The sequence below is a fragment of the Puma concolor genome, chromosome A2, assembly GCF_028749965.1.
Source record: "Puma concolor isolate L17-30 chromosome A2, mPumCon1.1.hap2, whole genome shotgun sequence".
Taxonomy (NCBI): domain Eukaryota; kingdom Metazoa; phylum Chordata; class Mammalia; order Carnivora; family Felidae; genus Puma; species Puma concolor.
In genome coordinates, this window is record NC_141668.1 from 60,975,236 (window position 1) to 60,996,094 (window position 20,859).

Below are 20,859 nucleotides of genomic sequence, written 5' to 3' on the forward strand. Positions count from 1 at the left end.
TAGAAATAGAAGCACACAGGCTTATGGCTAAAGATTTTTCCAAAACTATTATTTAACTGATTATTTCTTGGTCTGAATTAGCATCATCCCATTTAATTGAAACAACTAGCTATATGAGCTTGAGCAAGTGATATAATTTGTGTAGGTCTATTCATTTGTAAAATGCAGAATCAGAAATTCTTGAAGCCTCCACTGGATGAGAAGATGGAGACACAGGAGGTGGGCACATGACAGTATGACATGACCCCAATGTCACATGACCCCATCAACCGTTATTCACTCTGACAGGGAAATTCTGAACCTGAGCCTAGATATTCTTCCCTCTTCTTATGTGACCATAAACTTTACCCATAATATTATTTCATTTATTTTCTTGAGAAATTATTTGTTGTAGTTGATATATTTCATTATAATTGAGAGAGGGAACTGTTTTCTTTTTTTGTTTGTTTTTTGTGGGTTTTTTTTTTTTTTTTTTTTTTTTACGTCAATAAAGTAAAAGTCAATGAGGAGAATGTCCAAGTCTATTCTGCTAAAACAATACCGTTGATTGGGTAACTTATAAACAACAGAAATTTATTTCTCATATTTCTGGAGGTTGAAATTCTAAGATCCCAGTGCTTGCTTGGTCAAGTTCTGGTGAAGACCCTGTTCCCTGTTGCAGGCCACCATTTTCTCATAGCGTCCTCACATGTCAGGGAGAGGGGGAGGCCTCTCTGGGGTCTGTTTTAATGATAGCACTAATCTGTTCATGAGGATTTCACTCTCATGACTTAATCACCAACCAAAGCCTTCACTTTTTAATACTAACACATTCTGGGAGTTAGAATTTCAACAGGAATTTTGACAGGAGACACACACATCCAGTCTGTGACAGGAAACAAATTAGCATCCATCAGTGAAATGTTAAAATAGTAAACAAGTTAGCATGGTAGGGACTGTGTACCATTTTAGTCTATGCATTTTCCTCTGTCTCCTTTCTTCTCAGAGCTGTCATTCCACTGGGTTTGATGAAGTGGGAAATAGGTCTTTGGAAACAAAGTTTGGCTTTTTGAGTATTTTTCACAAGGTGAGGCCATTGGGAAGGACTGCACCAATTGGCAGAAATAGAAAATCCAAGTCTTGGGAGAGGTCAGAAGGTAACGTGATGAGCTTAGTTACTTTCTCACTGCTCGTCAGTGTCACTCGTTCTTCAACTACAGCTCTGGAAAGCATATAAAAAATGAAGAAATTTACCAAAGCAGGTTTCTAATTCTGTGTTTTTTTTAAAAAAAAATTATTTGTAAAAGATTAGAGATTTTTCTATAAACCTCCACAATAAGATATGGAATGGTGAAATGAAGTGTTTTAACAACAACATTAACTTAAATAAAGCTGTGTAAATTGATTTTCTGTCACAAAGTGTAAGCCAGATCTCTCTACTCGATGAGTTAAATACTATTGTCCTTTTGTACTGCCTGGGTTTTCAAAGTCTTGTATGTACGGTAAAGGACATTCAGTAATCATTCTTGTTGATGGATCTCTTTGTCATTTACTCCGGGTAAATTCATAATGAAACACTGAGAACTGTATGAACAGGTCAAACTGCTGTAGCATACTTTTGTGGCAAAAGACCTGAATTTGTAAGCTAGAGTTGATACCAGTCTTTCCCTCTTAACTGCATCCCGTTTGCTCTCTGTCCTCTAACATGAGTCATCCTTTAAGTATGATCATTTAGAGAATAGGTATATGCTATCAAATACCAGAACACTGATTTTTAATGATAATCTTGGAGGAGGTTAGACTTAAAACTCCACTTCCCGCAGCAAGCAATTACTTGTAGTTTAACTGGGAATTATTTACTTAGCACACAATTCTTTCCATGGCACTGAATCATGTGGCATGCACACCAAACATGCTGTACCAAATCTGTTTACAGAAACCCATAATACCCTGTTCAGAGTAATCAAACTGTTTTGATGTGGGAATGTTTATGAGACTAAATATTTTTCACTTCCAATATTGTTTTGGCTTTTAATGTTTAAACTTAGTCATTCTTTGGGAAAATAGGAAGATCATAAAATATAATGTATCTTCCAAATTGTGTGAGATTAAAAAACAAAACACTTTTTAGGGAGTTTGGATAGCTTACTTAGCCTCATTAGAGTGGCAATAAGCTATTACATTTAGATATACGTAAATGAAATGGTGTATTAGGTACAAACTTCTACAGATCTCGACTTAATTTTTTGGAATAAATGAAGCAACATTATGAATGAAAATGGCCTTGGAAAACTAATGCACTTATGTTTTCGAATAATGTATTAGTTAGCTATTACTGCATAACAAATTACTCTCAAACTTAGTGGCTTAAAAAAATGTTTATAATCTCACAGTCTCTGTGGGTTCAGCTGTTCTGGGCCTTTCTCAAGACTCAAGTCATCTCAAGGCTCCACTGGTAGTGATCTGCTTCCTAGCTCACTTATCTGGCTATTGGAAGGATTTGGTTCTTCTGGGCCCTTTTGCACTGAGGCCTCAGATCTTTACAAGCTTGTGGTTGGGGCCTGTTCATAGAGTATCTCACGGTGTTAGACCATGCAAGAGAGAGGACCAAGAAAAAAGTCAGTCTTCTAGAACATAATCACCAAGTGACATCCCATCATCTTTCTTGTGTTCTGTCCATCAGAAGTAAATTACTAGGCTCTATGCACCCTCTGGGGAGATGATTACACAAGGGCATATGTAGTTGGAGGTGGTGATGATTAGGAGTCATATCAGACACTGTCTTCCACAATAATACCTGAGTGCAAATATTAAGGTTAAATATTTCTTGATACCTGCCCCATGCAGAGTAAGGGGTTGGTACCCTTAAATAGGGCTAGAAATGTTTTAATGAAAAACCTAGGTTGTATATATATAATAAGTAATATATATGCATGTACATATCATACACATTTTTTTTTGATATGTGAATAGAATAATAACAGCTGAAGATGTCGTAGCAGAGAGATGAAGAGCAAAGAAATAGCAACTTACCTTGATGTAATCTATATAATTTTTTTTTTTCAAGAGCTTGATTTAGGTCAAATTCATATCAAGTCCGTATCAAATATCCATACATCAAAAAGATAAACATATGTTTGTAGATAGGCTATCTTATTTGAGTTCTAGTGAGTGAACCTTGAATTACAAAATAATAGCTATAAAGTGGTAGTATTCAATAAGTTGGGACCTATTACATTAAGAGTATATAACCCAGAAGTGTTTTGTCGTAGAGGCTTGGAGAAGAGTTTCCGGAAAAGATAGGTATCGTAGGAAGTCTAAATGACTAGGAATAAAAGGAATCCAATGAATCTGACATTGTATTGGTAATTTTCAGGGAAGACAGCTTTGTAGACTTACAGAAAATATTGAGAAACTTTATCGGGAGTCATGATTTTCTATAAACCTTCCCCGCAGCAAAACTGCTATAATACTAATATCAAAGCAAAGTCAAAAATAGGATTTAATTTTAGTTGCCATGAGTCTGATATTTTGTTTGACTCATGAAATAGAAAAAAAAAATAGACATGGCAAATAGGGTGAAAGAGTAAACTAAATAATTAGTTCCTGGAAAATTGAGAGTTTTCTAATGTATATGGCATTATGTCAGCCCTTTGAAATAAAGTGTGTTGTATATATACTCTGAGTTTAATGTGGATTTTCCTTAAATAACATTGGAAGGAGATACCTTTCTCTGTTTATTTTCATTCTATGGAAGACTAATTATCCAAACTTCAGAAGCAGCTGTACAAAGAACTCTAAAATTGCAACATTTAACTGAATCAAGTGGAGAACTTCACGTGCATGCTAGAGGACTTGAAGACATCAAGTAGAGTGGGAAATGAAATTAAGAGAAATGTGAAGTCAAGATAATTATTTTAAGATTTGACATTCTAAGCCAATGACGGCATCTCTGAATACTTTGAAATATTTGGGTCTTATTGACTATTAGATATTTCATGTCCTTGAGATTAAGAGTAATATTTGTAAGACCAGAGGCTATGTGAGGACTCTTTTCCAGAAATGAGATATCTAACCAGGTATGAATCCCTTACTTTCTATCCCAGTCACTATTTAGGAAGAAGGGTAGTTTTGTAAAATTAGAATATGTCTTTATTGTCTCTGAAAATTCTATCAGCATTTCTGATTATGATCGTAATGGAAATACAGAGGTACCTTCTCCACTGAGAATCAGGGAGATATGAGTAATGTTTGGCAAATAGATTCGTGTATAGAAAAGGGTAGGTTTATTAGTTTTCCTTCTATCTCATTACTCACCTTTGACAACTGCTAAGGAAATGTATTTTAATTAACCTTCAACTTCCTCTAACTGAATGCATAATGGCATTTATATACTAACGCTATTAGGAAATGAGTTGGTAGCAAACAGATCTACAGTTAACTTGTAGAATCTGAATTTTAATGGAAAGAAAAACATATTTTACAAACACTATGCATGATGAGTATTACCCTTCTGTCATTATTTATGTTTTGTTTCTTATCACAATATCATGCTGAAAACCTGTATTAGGAAAATTTGTAAGGAAATAGTGTTCAAAGAATACCACAGATAATTTACCACCTTTTCAACTAAAATTACATAGTTTAATTGCATTTTTACCGTATTATATTTTTAAAAATGATTCTCATTGTGTATTTATGGCCTTTAAAAGGTCTAAATCAAAATACCTTTTTTAACTAGGCCACGGATCTGCTACATGAGCAATTTTTTTTTTTTTTTTTTGCAAAGATCATTCAGGAGAAAAGGAAGTTAATTATTATTAGTAGGACACGTTTTACTTTTGTTTACCACAAAAACATTTTCCGTTAAAATTATTCAAAGAAAATATAGGGTTTTTTTTGTTTTTGTTTTTGTTTTTGTTTTTACATACCTTGCAAGCTGAAATTGGAGCAATGTGAAGTGTATTACAATAAGGACCATGAGACAAATCTGTGCCACCTACTGGTGTGGTCTTCTTATATCAGGCTTGCAAGTGGGAGCCAACTTTGTGCTCTCTTCTTACTATAAAGATAGAAAACAAAACAAAACAAAAAAACATTTTGATGCTCGAGTGAAGATCTGTGTTTGTGAAAAGATATATACTATTAAATAACAAGCTACATATAATAGGAATGTATGCATTTATGTTTTTTTTTTTTTTCAACGTTTATTTATTTTTGGGACAGAGAGAGACAGAGCATGAACGGGCGAGGGGCAGAGAGAGAGGGAGACACAGAATCGGAAACAGGCTCCAGGCTCTGAGCCATCAGCCCAGAGCCCGACGCGGGGCTAGAATTCACGGACCGTGAGATCGTGACCTGGTTGAAGTCAGACGCTTAACCGACTGTGCCACCCAGGCGCCCCGCATTTATGTTTTTTTAATGCTTCTGCATTATAGTATATGTTTCTAGTTCCTTTGCAGTGAGAAGCCAGGTCATTTCTTGTTTGCCTACTGGACATAGGTCTGATTGTGACGTGATGTGTTTAGTTTTGAATTTTAAAAAGGATTAATAACACACTGAAACGGGTATCAAATGTGCCATCTTCATCACCATCTTAATCACCATCTTATTCCTCTTATCTCTTGATTACATTTCTGTCCTGATATTTTTAAATGTTTTGTTGCAATTAAAGGATTTATGCTCTTCAGGGAGGGTGGTCGGTTTCTTTTTCTCTTATATTAAGAAAGTCAAGGGGCTCTTGGTTGCCCACCTGGTTAAGGAACTGGACTCATGGTTTTGTCTCAGGTTATGATCTCATAATTCATGAATTCGAGCCCCAAATTGGGCTCCACAGCGTGGATTCTCTCTCTCCCTCTCTCTCAGCCCCTGCCCTGGTTATGTGCGTTTTCTCTCTCTCTCTCTCTCTTTCTCTCTCTCTCTCTCTCTCTCTCTCTCTCACAATAATGTAAACTCAGCATTGATGTAGACCTAGTATTTTTCTGATCTTTTTGAGAATAGTATAAAAACATACATTAGAAATTATGAAAAATCTAGCTAGTGAATTATCAGTTCTGGTTCATGGAGAATGAGCATGTTCCCTACGTTTAATTTTTTTGGTTTGGATGTTAAATATAATTTTCCCAAAATGTGCTGATCAAGAAGCACAAGCATTCAAGAAGAAACACAACTGGGAAGAGTCTTAATGATATTCAACAAAGATATGGCCAATATAAATTTTAAGAAGCCTCTACTCGTATTTTATAAAGTTGGGCCTCCTGTTTTGTGTTTTCTTTACTCGTAAAGATTACCAGTCTTTGCCAGCAACATAACAAGAACGTGGATTTTCTTCATAAATACACTCTCCTAAGTCAAGTAAATCACAACTGAATGCTTCCTACCGTTCCTCAAATTTTTGCAGATTTTTTAAAAAAATATTTATTTATTTTTGAGAGAGAGAAACAGAGTGTGAACAGGGGAGGGGCAGAGAGAGAGGGAGACACAGAATCAGAAGCAGGCTCCAGGCTTTAAGTGTCAGCACAGAGCCCAACATGGGGCTCAAACTCACAAACTGAGATCCTGACCTGAGCTGAGCTCAAGTTTGATGCTTAACCACCTGAGCCACCCAGGCGCCCCATGCAGATTGTTTTAAGACCTTGAAAAGAAGGACAAGTTGTGTTTTTAAATATGTGTAAGTCCCTTTGTAGGGGACACTGAGAAAGTCAAACTTTGGCTGAGACCCTTGCCCTCAGGGAGTGGTTTCAATGAAGGAACTATAGCAGGTTAACTGGGTGTTAAAAATGCGTAACATTTGCTTTTCAGAGCTTAATTATTTCCAAAGGTAGCTACTTCCAAGAGACTAGTTAAGCAAGAGCCTTATGACCCTTGTGATGAATTCATGAAAATCAGTGATGGGGAAATAGCTATTTTGCCTTCTGTCAGCCTGGCTAGCTCTCTGGAAAGCTCTACCTTCTAAAACCCTGTATATTGCACTTGGAATTACACATCTTTTCAGCTCTCATATTTTTGGGGCTTTATTTAGTAAGAAAGCATATGTGCTAAGACAAAATAGTAGACCGTGATATCATCTAGGCATTGGAGAATAGTAAATTTCCTGACTAAAATGTACAATAAAGGAAAATAATGAGTAAAAATCCCAAAAGGTTAACAAGTTATGCTTTTTGTAAAGTCTTAGAAAAGTTTAAGAACTAAATTTGCTTATTCTGTAGTTTCCTTACTTTAACAAGGATTATAAAGGAAGGGGAATTTTTCTTACCATGACATTTAAGTGCTAAATTTAAATGAAATTTTAGAATAATTCTATAATTATCTCCTCAAGCATCCAAAGTTGGGCTTAGATATGCTGGCTAAATTACTGCTAACTTAAAGCCTTCTCAATCAGAATTTTAATTGGTGTTTGTATCATTTGGATATTTATTCAGGCTCACCTTTGACTAATTTCAAATGTCATGAATTTTTCAGATGCTTAAGATGTTTTAGATGGGAAACAAGGGTTTTTAGTCAAAATACCAAGTTCCTTAAAATTTTTATTTGAAAACACAAGTGTAGACTGTTAGCAATTTGCAGAATTATCACTTCGGTAAACAGGCTGATAATTTTTAATGAGCTATAAAATAAACGTACACTTGCCACAGTTTGTTATACAATAGAAATGTGAATTTAAATTTCATCTTTAAATGTTCCACCAGTTACCTTGAAATTTTGACAAATGATACATATTTATTTATATCTGGAACATTATCTTAATAAATGGATGTGAAGCTGCTAGCTTTGTTAATGTACAGATTTCAGTATTATACATCCTGAACAAAATTTTATGATTATTTCAAAACTTAAAGAAAATGTAGCATGTATGTCAGTTTCAAGGAAATTTACTTGGGGAAAATCACAGCAGAAAGGAGTTTTAAGCCTGTTGAATTAATTGACGAACTACTTGGTTTATCATTTGGAAAATTTTAATTGTGAATATCAGAAACAAAATATATATTGATTTAATGTAACTGGCCAATCCAAGATTCATAACTTTAGGGTTTATTAGACCCAGATACTCAAAGGGAGATGACCGCTTTTTCTCTGTTGTCTCTCTTCCACCCCTGCCTACACCCAATAACTTCATTCTTTATTCTCATGTAATTAAAAAAATAATTCTAGCATACTTAACATAGTGTTACATGAATTTCATGTTTATAATAAGTGACTCAACAATTAGATCTATTATCTAGTGCTCATCATGGTAAGTGTACTCTTTAATCTCCATCAGGTATTTCACCTATCTCTGCTCCTCTGCTCCCCCAACCTCCCTTCAATTTGTTCTTTATAGTTAAAAGTCTGTAGGGTGCATGGTTGCCTCAGTCAGTTAATTGACCAACTCTTGGTTTCCACTCAGGTTGTGATCTAATGGTTTTGTGGGTTCAAGCCCTGCATCAGGTTCTGCCCTGGCAGTGCAGAGACTGTTTGGGATTCTTTCTCTCCCTCTGTCTCTGTCCCTCCCCTACTAGCACTGTCTCTGTCTCTCTCAAAATAGATAAACTTAAAAAAAATTTTTTTTAAAGTATCTTTCTTGGTTTCTTTCTCTTTTTCTTTTGGTCATTTGTTTCTTCCACATATTAGTGAAATCTTACAGTATTTGTCTTTATCTGACTGACTTATTTCACTTAACATTATACTCTCTAGCTCTATCCATGTTGTTGCAGATGGCAAGATTTCATTCTTTTTATGGCTCATGTAATATTCCTGTGTGTGTGTGTGTGTGTGTGTGTGTGTGTGTGTGTGTGTGTCTACGCACACGCCCATGCTCACCACATCTTCTTTATCCATTCATCTATCAATAGACATTGGGCTGCTTCCATAATTTGGCTATTGTAAATAATGCTGCAATAAACAGGGGTACATATATCCCTCTGAATTAGTGTTGTTTTTTTTTTTTTATTTTTTGAGTGAATACTACTTGTGCAATTGCAGGGTTGTGGGATATTTCTATTTTTAACCTTTTGGTGAACCTCCATACTGCTTTCCACAGTGGCTGCACCAGTTTGCATTCCCACCAGCAGTGCAAGAGTGTTCCTTTTTCTCTACATCCTTGACGACATGTCATTTCTTGTGTTTTTGATTTTAGCCTGACAGGTGTCTCATGTAATTTTTAAGTAATATCAACCATAACCATCAACTGTTATAAGTTTATCTATTTTTTTAGTGTAGTAAATTCCATGGAAAAGATTGTCTTTATCCCAATATTTTTGCCACAACTGTTGGTTCTTGCTTTCAGTAAGCTTGTTTATTTTCTGATTGAATTACTGTGGCCCATGTGGATGTTCATTCTCTTAACAGGCTTAGTTAATATGCCCATCTCTGAAGCCAGGTCAGCTTATCCAAAAACATGGATGACTGTAAGGACTGGATACATTCACAAAAGAAAATTCTGGAGCCATTGTCAACAGCATGGGGAATAGTTGCTGGACAGACCCAAATTACATAGCTGTTAATGTTATGGACTGAGTGTGTTTCCCCCACATTTCTATGTTGAAATACAACCCCCCATGTGATGGTATTAGGCATTGAGGTCTTTGGGAGACAATTACATTATCAGGGTAGATCCCTCCTAAATTGGGTTAGTGCCCTTCTCCTCTGCCATATGAGGACACAAGAAGCCAGCAATGTGCAACATAGGACATGGTGCTCAACAGATACTGATCTGCATGCATCTCAGTCTTAGACTTGCCAGCCTCCAGAGCTGTGATAAATAGGTAGTTGTTTAACCCACCCAGCATATGATAATTTATTATAGCAGCCTGAACTAAGCTGTTTTATTATTTGGGGTGTTTTGTATCTTAGTAATTCTGTAAGAAAAAGACATTGCTAAAAATAGTTTCACAGTTTGGAAAATAGTGACTCAAATTAATAAAAACAATTAGCCACTAGAATCGTAACACCCATTCATCTTATCTTCATTCCAGCTTGTTCCTGGAAGAAGGTGGGAGGAGGGAGAAGAGTCTCCCTCCTAGAAAAGGGAGAGGGCAAGCAGGTCACACTCTGAGCATGATTCTTTATTTTTGTTACAGTAGAAGGAAATGGGTTGGAAATTACTCTTCTATTTATCTATCAATCTTGCCATACTTGGCTTTTTTTCCAGAAAGAAATAGTTTTCATAGATTTGTACTGTTTATTGTAATACTTAATTTTGACTGCCTTTCTCCTAATGATTTCTTTCCAGATGGGATTTGTAGTAAAAATGTATTGACCTTGTCCTTCCACCACTCAAGTACTGTGCATCACCTATCATACTTTTTCTTCAGAGCAATGTAACACAATCTGGTGCACAGTGTTCTTTACTTACATATATTTATTATCCTTTTCCCTTACCTGAAATGGGAACCCTTTTCCGGCAGGGTATGTGTGTGTATTTTTTTTCTGGCTTACTGATTTATTTCTGCCATCCGGAATGGAGCCTCTTACAAAGTAGGCCCTCGATGCCCATATGCTGATTTACTAACATGTAGTGTGCAGAATTGTACATATACTTGTAAGTATTATCAGAACATAACAAATTTGAGTAGTATCCTTACCTTTCTTGTTTACTAGATTTCTCTGGTTTTTGTTCATGTCACACTGTGTTCCTGAAAGTATACAAAATATTAACAGAAAGGTGTTTAAACCGTGTATTGATGCTATCAGTTAAATTTATAGAAAGGTGAAAGTGAATAAATGCTGAAATGTAGGTCACTATCATTCATAAATGAGTGCCAGTTGGCTTATCCCAGAAACTTAGAAATAGTTTATTAATAAGCCCACTGCAACAATTTGCCATTTATTCACACTACAGAAGAAAAATATCTCAAGGTGGAGCAAAAAGCTGATAAAATTTATCACCCAGTACAGTCATGATTAGCTGTTAACTAACTAGAAATAGAAATAGTTTCTTGATAAAGTGATTTCCTAAAAAAATTAAACATCCAACTGGTGGTGTGTTAGGTCTGCTGCCTCTTAATAAAGAAAAGGAAACAATGACCATAATCACCATTCTGGTCAACTTTGCTCTGGATGTTCTACTGGAGCAGTAAGGCAAAAGAGAGAAAAAAGGTCAACGGATTGGAAAGTGAGAAAGAAATGTATTAATATTTGTAAATAACATGATTATCTTGGTAGAAATGTCAAGAATCTGTACATTTTCAAATTTGAGAACTCAAGAATATATGCTGTATAATCAACATACCAGTACATTTTTACTTCAACACAAAAGCAACAAATTGTTACTAATTTTAAATGCTGTCTTTTATAAAATAGAATTATGCCAAGTGGAGGGTACGTGTGTTCTCTTGATCTTTCTTACAGGATCTGTAATTACTATTTTATTTACAGTGAGTGAATTTGATTTTTTAGTGTATTTATATTTCCGTTCAAATGACTGTCATTCTTAGCTCAAAAATAACAAGAGAAAGATAATTACAAAAATATAAAAGCAGTAATTAAAAACAGAACATAACTTTTTGATTGGGAAGTGTTCAGTATTACCCTTTTCCTGGTAAACTGTTAAGCAAGAACAATTTTTGATATCTAGGTAGTAGATGTTTTTGTTTCAGGTTTCTGCATGCTTTCTTAACACATTACCATGTGAACATTCATTGTCAGGTAGCTGTTTTGTCCCTTAAGGGAATTGGTCATGTGCCAATTTATTAATCTTTGACAGTATTAGGAATTTGAATGTACACACTACTTACATTTTGGAAAAAGCCTTGTGATACCATTTTTTTCAAAAATTTTTGTAAGAAAAATTTTAACTGACTTATAAAACATCTTAGGATACCATAAGGTAAATCACTGGATTAATTATATGGTTTTTAGAAATCAAGTTCGGTAGTAGCTTCACTTTTTTAGTTGAAACTTTATACCTTGAATCATTCTAGCACTTCATAGGCTTTTTCAATTTGTAGGAATGTGAATGCCATACAGAAAATATTTAAGGTAGGTCTTGTTTATCGTATTTCCAGATGCTCATTGTAATGTAGCTAATATTGAGATTAAATATGACTCTTGGTGTAAAAAATGTTTTTAAATAATGCGTAGATTTGAGGTTTGTAGATGAACATTACCAATTTCTACTATGAGACAGTACTTTTCAACATCTATGAGATTGAACAATTTATAGTCACACTGAGGCATGAATTTAAATTACTGCAAATCACTGTAATGATGAAGAATGTGTTCTTAGTATTTAAGCATAACCATGATGCATTTTGCACAAGAACTCATGTGAAGTAATAGAAATTCATTTATTTATAGAAAAAATATTCATGTCCATCGAATAAAATCAATTTCTTTTGGACATTTACACATCTTAAGATGATGGTTTTAGAATAAATTACAGTTATAATAGAATGTCTGATTGATTTGGGTCCATGAAAATAACAAATCTGGAAACTAGAAACACCATTCATTAATGAATCTGTTGTAATGAATTCTCTAGTCAGTACAATAATACAAGTGAAAGAAAGATCTTTACTGAAACTTTAAAAAAAAAAATTTATGCTTTGAACATTCACTCAGAAAACATACAAGTTCTACATGGAATTATGATTAAGGAGAACTTTATTTTGATGGTAATATGAAAATAATTTTAGTTTGTGTTTAAAGAATTTTTCTTTTCCTTTTCTGGACTCATTCTACAGAATTAGGATCCTACTAAATGGCCTGAGTGTGTTAATAGAATTGTTAGATTTATGGCCATCAATTAAATATGTTAGTTTTTTGATTAGTTCTAATCTATTTTATTAGGAAATTTTGTCTTGGGATGCTGAATTTTAAAAATTAGGGTCTTTGGACATAATCTTTACACATACCAAAGTCATTACTGTCAAAGATAAGCAAAGCCAGATGTTAGTGAAAGTCATGAAGCCAGATTTATTCAGTAACTCATGATAGCAGGGGAAACAGCTGAGCTCCATTCTGATTTGTGAAGAGGTGACAATGAAAGAGTAGGGAGGAGCAGAGTGAGTTTCAAGTAAAAAGTTACAAAGGGATGTCAACATAAACGTGATAAGGCCAGATGTGTCTGCTAGCTGGCTCTTGCTGAAGTTGGGATGCTGTCCTCTCACAGAGTCAGGGAGACCAAGGTTCTATCCTTCCTGATGATTACATAAAGGAAGGAACTTGAGAAATACACTCTTGACTTGTAGGAGATAAACGTACATCCCAAACGTACAGAGAAAGGATTTATTTTTGTAAGCCCTTTTTAGTAAATGTTCTTAAGGAAACTCAAGGGGCCTATCCTCTTGTATTGGTTAAAACAAACAGTAAATTGGACTGGCCATGTTGTTTCCTTAAGCATTTTAATAGGGGACTGGTGTCATTCTAGGGACCTGGTCTTGTTGCTAGAAGGCATGCCAGGGTTTTGTCATCTCAGTACAGAGTTGTGGGCAGAGTCTTTATGTGCAGTTCTTGTTACTTTATATTACATAAAATTGAAGTGAAAAAATATTTCAAATTTTCCAATAGAAAATAGAGAATTTTCAAATTTTCCAATGGAAAATAGAATTTATTAATAGAATTAAATTAATTTAATTTAGCTCTCAAGTTACTTTATAACCTAAAGGAATGAAGGAAATAAGTTTTCCTGAATTGAAACTTCATTTTTTTTCAAATGAGGCAATGCTAAGGGTTACAGATGTATCCCCCCGCCCCTTTTTTTTGAGAGAAAGTGAATTCACATGTTTTTAAACTTAAACCATGTACAATTTTACCATGCACACAGCAGAAAGTAGACCCTAGTCTCCTCCCCTAACAGGAGCATCTGTCCTTCACAGGTGTGTGATTAGATTTCATAACTAGGTTTTCCTTTCTGTGCCCTCAAGCCTGCTTCGTATTCACAATGGTATATTCATGATGTAGGTGTGTCACATTTATCATGTTTTCCTTACTCTGTTCCACCTGGGTTTGGGTAGGTGTTTGTCTTTTTATTAAAGGGTTTTCCCAGCTATGTTGTCAGACCACTAGACTGGCTTTTGTATTGCAATGAAACATGATTGCCAGCATTTGAGTAATCAACAGGGTTGGCCTACTTTGCATACTAAAATAATTTATATCATTAGGTCATAGGGAGACATTATTATGGAAACAGCAAAATTGTGAGAGTAATTTAGTGTTTGCTGTCTTTGCTGTTCAAGGAAAATGTACCCTAGAGTGATAGCTAATTTTATGTGACCAGTCGGATGTAAAGGGAACAGACCTCATCCTGATCAGAGAAGGTGGCTCTTGACCTTGACTTCTGGAATTCTGGAGTCTCACACCTGAGTGTTTGCAAAGACACTCTACATCTTTGAAGTTTAATGAGCCACATTATTTGGAAAACACCCCTGCATTTCTCTTGAATGAACTTGATCATGGTATCTATAGTGTTAGTTCTCTTAACTTAAGATAACTCCATTAATTTTGATTGTTTATTTTATGTTCTACTTGTGCCCATGTCTAGTTGAGTGACCTGCTAAGTGAAGGGCATTCATAGAGGGTAGGAAGAAGACTAACACTTTGTTTTTAAGTGCAGTTTTATTAAAGCAGAGACAGGACCCGTGGGCTGAAAGACCCGCCAGAAGACTAACATTTTGGAGCACTGGGTGCACTAGGTACTTTGTATACACTTCATTGAAATTTCAGAATAGTCCTATGATGGGTTAATACCTCAAATATATATTGGTGAGGAATCTCTAATTCAGAAACTTTAGTAACTCTTCACACCATAAGCTCGTAAGTAGTTGAATTGGGTTTGGACCTAAAATGTACCACAATGTGTAGCTGCTCAGTGAGGCTTGAGTAGAAGAGCTTCTTTAAAAAATTACTCTAAAATGGAAGCCATGTTATATTATTAACATTTAGCAGACTCCTGATTTATCCTAAAAATAAAACTTAATTTCTCTTTAGATTGTTATATGATCCATTCTTTTCTTCTTGGCTGTTGAGCGTGGGATGCTGCTGGGTATGGAGTTTGGCAGCATCTTTCCTTGATGATTGAGTGTGGAACTTAGAGGAACAAAAGGAATCCTGGCCTTGATGGACTTGTAATCCCAGAACCAGTCTTTGTCATCAGTTTTTACAGAGGAGTGAACAGCAAGAAATGGATCTGAAGCAAATTGTCTGTTCCCATGGAGTGGCAAGACTGGGCGTGCAGCGTGGGAGGAGTCTTGGAGAACAGAGCCCAAAGATGGCCCCTGAGAACAAGTCCTTTCAAGGGGAGGAGCCTTTTATGTTGAAGTACCCATAACCAAGCCCCGATATTGAGGAGGAAGATAGTAGAGTTGCCTGACCATCTCAGGTATCCCTGAACTTTGTCAGTCTCTCACTCTTGGGCACAGTGAAGCTGAGGGCTCCACAGGAATTGTTCTGGTTCATTCCAGAGGTGGGAGGCTGAGGCCCTTCTCTGCTCTTGTAGCAAATGCCTATTTCAGTGCATTTGGATCTGACACTTGTTGTGGTATCATCAAGACCCAGATAGATTGTTTCCTGGTCTATACTACCTTGATGTGTGCAGGTGAGGCTATATTGGGGGGTGACGGGGAAATTTTGATTTTTCAAAGAACTAGAGTAAACGTTTAAATTGTAAAAAGCAACCCCGTTAAAGAGACAAAACCTCTGTGACATATTTGGTTCCAGGAAGAATAGTTCTTAGGTAGTTTAGTTTCACTGCCAGAATTGGCTTGGTGGGATACATTCCAGAGAGTACTAGGGAGCCATAACACTGTTTTTCTAATATTGCTCACCTTAATTATCTGCTTATCTTAATTATCGTTGCTTCCAGGGATCATTGTGTAGCTTACTTTGTTTTGGGTTGGGCTCCTAATTGTATATTACAAAGAACATTGTAAACAGTGTTTTTCATGCTTTTTTTTTTTTTTTTTTTGCTTCTATGGTTCTTGGTGGGGTGGGGCAATAATTGGTGGTGGTGTAGGAACCTATCAGAATGACGTGGGGAAATTTCAAACTGCAAAAATCTCTACTCTTTAGGTCAGATGCTATATTATTTAGTTAAGACTGCCCCCCACCCCTTAAAAAAAAAAAGGAAAACAAAAGGAAAGGAAAACCAAGTGTTTAAACTCACATAATTTTCAAAACTGTACAAGTTTTACAGTGCTAAGATAGATCAGACTACTCTTCAATCTGGTCATGTTTGCCTTTGGTACTCTTTATCTTCACCATTAAGAGAATGTATAAATATACCTTATATTCATAAAACTTGAGTAGAAAAATAAAAGAGAAAAAATCTCATGAAAACAGTTTAGCAAAATAAAACAGGATATAAGAAGTGAATGCAAAATTAGGTTTTTTTTTGTTACCTAGAATAGGGGAGAGGAATATTTTCAATAGATCTTTGCTTTTTCTGATAGATTTTTCTTAGGTTTGTGTTGACAGAAATTTCAGCTCCATGATGTACTGCCATGTTAAAAGTCTTGTAATCAAATTGAGAAAAAGGTTAAAAGGCAAAGGAATGTGGACAGACATGGTAAGGGACTTGAGACTGAAAAATAAGTACTACAAAAAATGTGTGTGGATATATAACATGTCCTTGAGGGGAAGAGTAGGAATGGTCTGTAAAGGGAAGCCCTCCAAGGAGCCCTCTGTAAGATAAAAGTGCCCTGTCTTACTCACTTGTAGAAGGCTTCGACAATGTGTATCTCAGGATAGTGGTGGTGTATGTGGGAATAAAGGCCCATGTTCATAGTCCTTTCTGCTTACAACATAGCTTTAAAGGCCTAACTTAGGTTTCCTCAAAGGCGAACAAAAGAATCCTCATGTGATTTCAAGTCCTCTTTGTTCCCTTCTGTCATTCTGGCTCTCTTCTTGCTTGTGAAAATTTTTGTCACAGGTCAACAGGTATTTAATTTTATCATTAAGGATTAAACTTTCTGCTCCTGGTCAGTTTTTTTGTTTTTTTTTTTTGTTTTCCATTGAGTATTTTAGTTTTAATGAAATCAACCAATTAGCCACAACATGTAAAAAGTCAAATTCAGTCTATTTGGTTGGAACAGACTGGTGTGGGTGGCGAAGAGGTCAAGAGAGTTCTAAATTCTTGAAGAGTTGGGGGAGAGAATCTTACACAAGTGAAGACAGTGCAAAGTGAATTGTCCCTGTTCATACATAAGAGGATAAGCAAGGAGGACATGTGCCTTGAGATACTTTTGTCCTAGCTCTGCAAAAGCAGTGCTACTTTACTGATTTCTGAAGATTTTTTAAAACAAGATTTATATTTAACCCCTTTTACATTTATGGTATTAATGCTAGAGTGTTGATTCAGTTCCTTCCTAAGCTTATATGAGCAGCAATTTAAATATAGTGGAATTATTATCTTAAAGTTTATATCTTTTAATTAACAGGCAGCTCTGTGGTTGAGAACATTAAGTATATCACAAATTACAAATAGAGTTGTTTATTGAAGCAAATTTACATTAGAAGTAAAACAAATTATTCTATATTGTGCTGTATAAAATACTCCGCAAGTTTTTAGTAAGTATTTCATGAAAAAGTGCCATAGTTAACTAACTTTAGAGGAATATTAAATTTCCTTAACTATAAGATCAAACCAGAAAACTCTATTTTCATATTCTAGCAACAAACAATTAGAAACTAAAGTTAAAAAAGTAATTAAACAGTAGCATGATAAGATATGAAAAATTTAGAAATAGAAAAATGTTGGGGCGCTTGGGTTGCTTGGTTAAGTGTCCAACTCTTCATCTCAGCTCAGATGTTGATCTCAAGGTCATGAGTTCAAGCCCCACGTTGGACTCCACACTGGGCATGGAGCCTACTTAATAAATAAATAAATAGGAAAATGTTGAAGATTTCTATACTTAAAATTACAAAATATTGAGAGAAATTCATGCCTAAATAAGTGGAGATATATATTATGTTCATGGTTTGTCAAGATAATGATTTGATACCAAATTCAGTGCATTTCCACTCACAATACCAAGAGTATTGAAAATAACAACCTGATTCTCAAATTTATATACAAATGCAAACAGCTTGGAATAGCTGTAATTATTTTTTTTATGAGAACAAAGTGGGATGACTCACTCTAACTGATGTAAAGACTTGTGAGTCTACAGAAGAAGCAAAACTGTGTGGAATTGGTGTAAGAAATAGGAACTGGACAGAACAGTCTAGAAATAGATTGCCTCATATTTAATAAATTGTGTTTTTACAAAGGCATCAAGGTGATTTGATAGGGAAAGGAAAATCTTTTCAGCAACTATTTCTAAAATAGTTGTAAAGAGTTATCAGAGAACATTGAACTTCAACCTCTCTCTTTAGCTTGGTACAAAAGGAAAATCAAGATGACCAGAAACCTAAATATAAAGTTTAAAACTGAATCTATAGGTATACACACAAAATAATACATAGTTTAACCTCAAAAACAACATGTGGAGTTTATGAAAGAGTACATTTATGGGGATGGTGGATAGACAGTTGTATTTGTCAGAGCTCATTAAACTTTACACTTAACATTTGTGCATTTTGGATTGCCTGAATTATGTCTCAAAAGTAGACTTCTTAAGCAATAATTTATCAAATTGTGCATGTTGTCTTTGCCTCTCTAAGCAGGCATGTTACTACTATTGTTCCTAAAATTTGAGTTGCATCAATTCTATTATATTAATGAAGGTTTTCCAGAGAAACAGAAAATATATGGGGAGAGAGAGAGATTGTCACTTGATTGCGGGATTTCAGCAAGTCTGAAATCTGTAGGGGAGGCTGGCAACCTGGAAAATTAGGCAAGATTTCTTTGTCTCAGTTTTGAGGCAGAACTTTGATCCTCTGTGAAATCTCAGTCATGGCTCTTAAAGCTTTGGTTGAGTTGAAGAGTCCCACCCTCATTATGGAGGATAATCTGCTTTGCTTAATGTCAACTGATTGTAAATGTTAAGCCTATCTAACAAAATGTCTTCGCAGCTAATCTAGTGTTTGTCCAAACAACTGGGCAGATAAGAGAGTTTTAATTCCTTCTTCATAGATGAAGGGTTAGGATCTATAAGATGCCATCATTTGTCAAAGATTTGATCATTAAAAAAACTGCACTATGCCAGGTTTTTGTAGAAGCTTGGAATGCACCAAGGAATAGATGACAGGAAAATCTCTGAACTTGTGGACCTGTATTGTAGTGGATATGAAATAGTAAAAGTACCAGAAAATTTCATAGTAATTTAGGGAATAGTAGTAATAAGTGCTTGGGGGAAAAAATAGGTAGAATACGTTAGGGGGCACTGAGAATTTCATATGAGGTTTGCCTCATTAAGAAGGTGGCATGTTTCACCAGGGACTTGAAGGATCCCTGTGGATATCTTGGGAGAGCCTATCCACTAGAGGAAGCCAGTAGTGTGAAACCTCAAAGCCTGGGAACTAAGGCTAGAACCTTGGTCTTAAGTTGTTCACTGTTTAAGTCTAGATATTGAGTACATTCTTGCTGTAAGCATAGTGCTAGGCTTTGGAGCTATGATAGTAAAAACACATAATGTGCCAAGGGAATTTCTAATTCTTTGTTTTCGTTATAGGAGTGGTTCCTCACCCATGAGCAGGAAAGTCATTACAAAGGTCTTCAAATATATTTTGCCCTGAAAATTTTCTGTAGATAATAATAATAATTATACATATTACATATATGTGTTTGTGTATGTGTGTATATATATGTATATGTATATGTATTCTATTTTTTTTTAAGTTTATTTTGAAAGAGAGTGAGAGCACACAAGCATGGGGAGGGGCAGAGAGAGGGGGGGAGAAAGAATCCCAAACAGGCTCCACGCCTTCAGCACAAAGCCCTTTGTGGGGTACGGACCCACGAATCATGAGATCATGACATGAGTTGAAATCAAGAGTCATATGCTAAACCAACTGAGTCATCCAGGTGCTCCATATGTGTTCTTGATAAAAAGACAATTTAGACATTACTCAACTCATAATTATGCATTTTTTATTCAACTGATAAATACCAAAAGTTCCATTATGGTCATGCTGGGTGGTACATTATCTTTGAGCAATTGTGAAGTTGAAAAGAGTCCTCCTTCTTGAAAATGTTTGAAAACCTTTGCTCCATGCTATAAGTTTGCCAGATTGAATTGGCTCTGAAAGCCACACCAAAGATTTGCTATTTCTAAAGACAAGGAAGGTCTTTGAAATTTTCAACTGGAGGAAGAACGTGATTAGACCTGTGTTTTTTGGAAAATATCTTTTCATTTTGAGTTATCCAGAGGAAGTCAAATGGAATAAATCTATTGAGGAATGCTTACAGTTTAATTATAGTTTCTTGATGCATAACATAGTGACGCAGACTTCACTGTACTTAAATCTCTGTTCCTCATGCTTAAAAGGACTTCAAATCCTAATTTCTCTGCAGTATCCATTATTTGAGGCAGTATTTCCAAGGCACAGGTATCCTCTATTAAAAGTTAGCAATTAAAAATAGCTTTCTAGCTTAGCCCTGCCTGGGATACTTGAAGGGAAACATTAGCAACAGTTAAAACAGACCCTTTTGAGGGTGTATGTACATGCTAGCAGATACATGTCTAGTTTATGTGTCTGCAGGATAATTTGACATTTTGATGTTTTGATGAACTTTCATTTCGGCCTCCTGTTTGAAAGTCTAGCTTTCAGAGTTTGAACTTTAATTTGATCTTAGTGGTGAGCCAAATAATTATTGTATGAGATATTTGGAAATATATATTGATAATCAGTAAAATTCCCTCCACTGAGACTTAACGTTGAAGGTTTTAAAGTAGCAATAAATACTTCTTAAGAGAATTGAGAAAGCTGGAAATCAACATATTCAGATTTGACCAGCTCAAGCAATATCTCTGTAAAGGATTTCCAAAGATTGCAGTTTACCTTGCTTACTTTTTCTTGGGA

The 20,859-nt window shown here is 35.3% G+C and overlaps 1 protein-coding gene across 3 annotated transcripts in view; it reads left to right on the forward strand.

Annotated features, from left to right (window-relative positions):
* Positions 1–20,859, forward strand: part of CRPPA (CDP-L-ribitol pyrophosphorylase A) — a 325,844-nt gene that overhangs the window by 203,047 nt on the left and 101,938 nt on the right. The gene's annotated exons all lie outside the window — the stretch shown is intronic.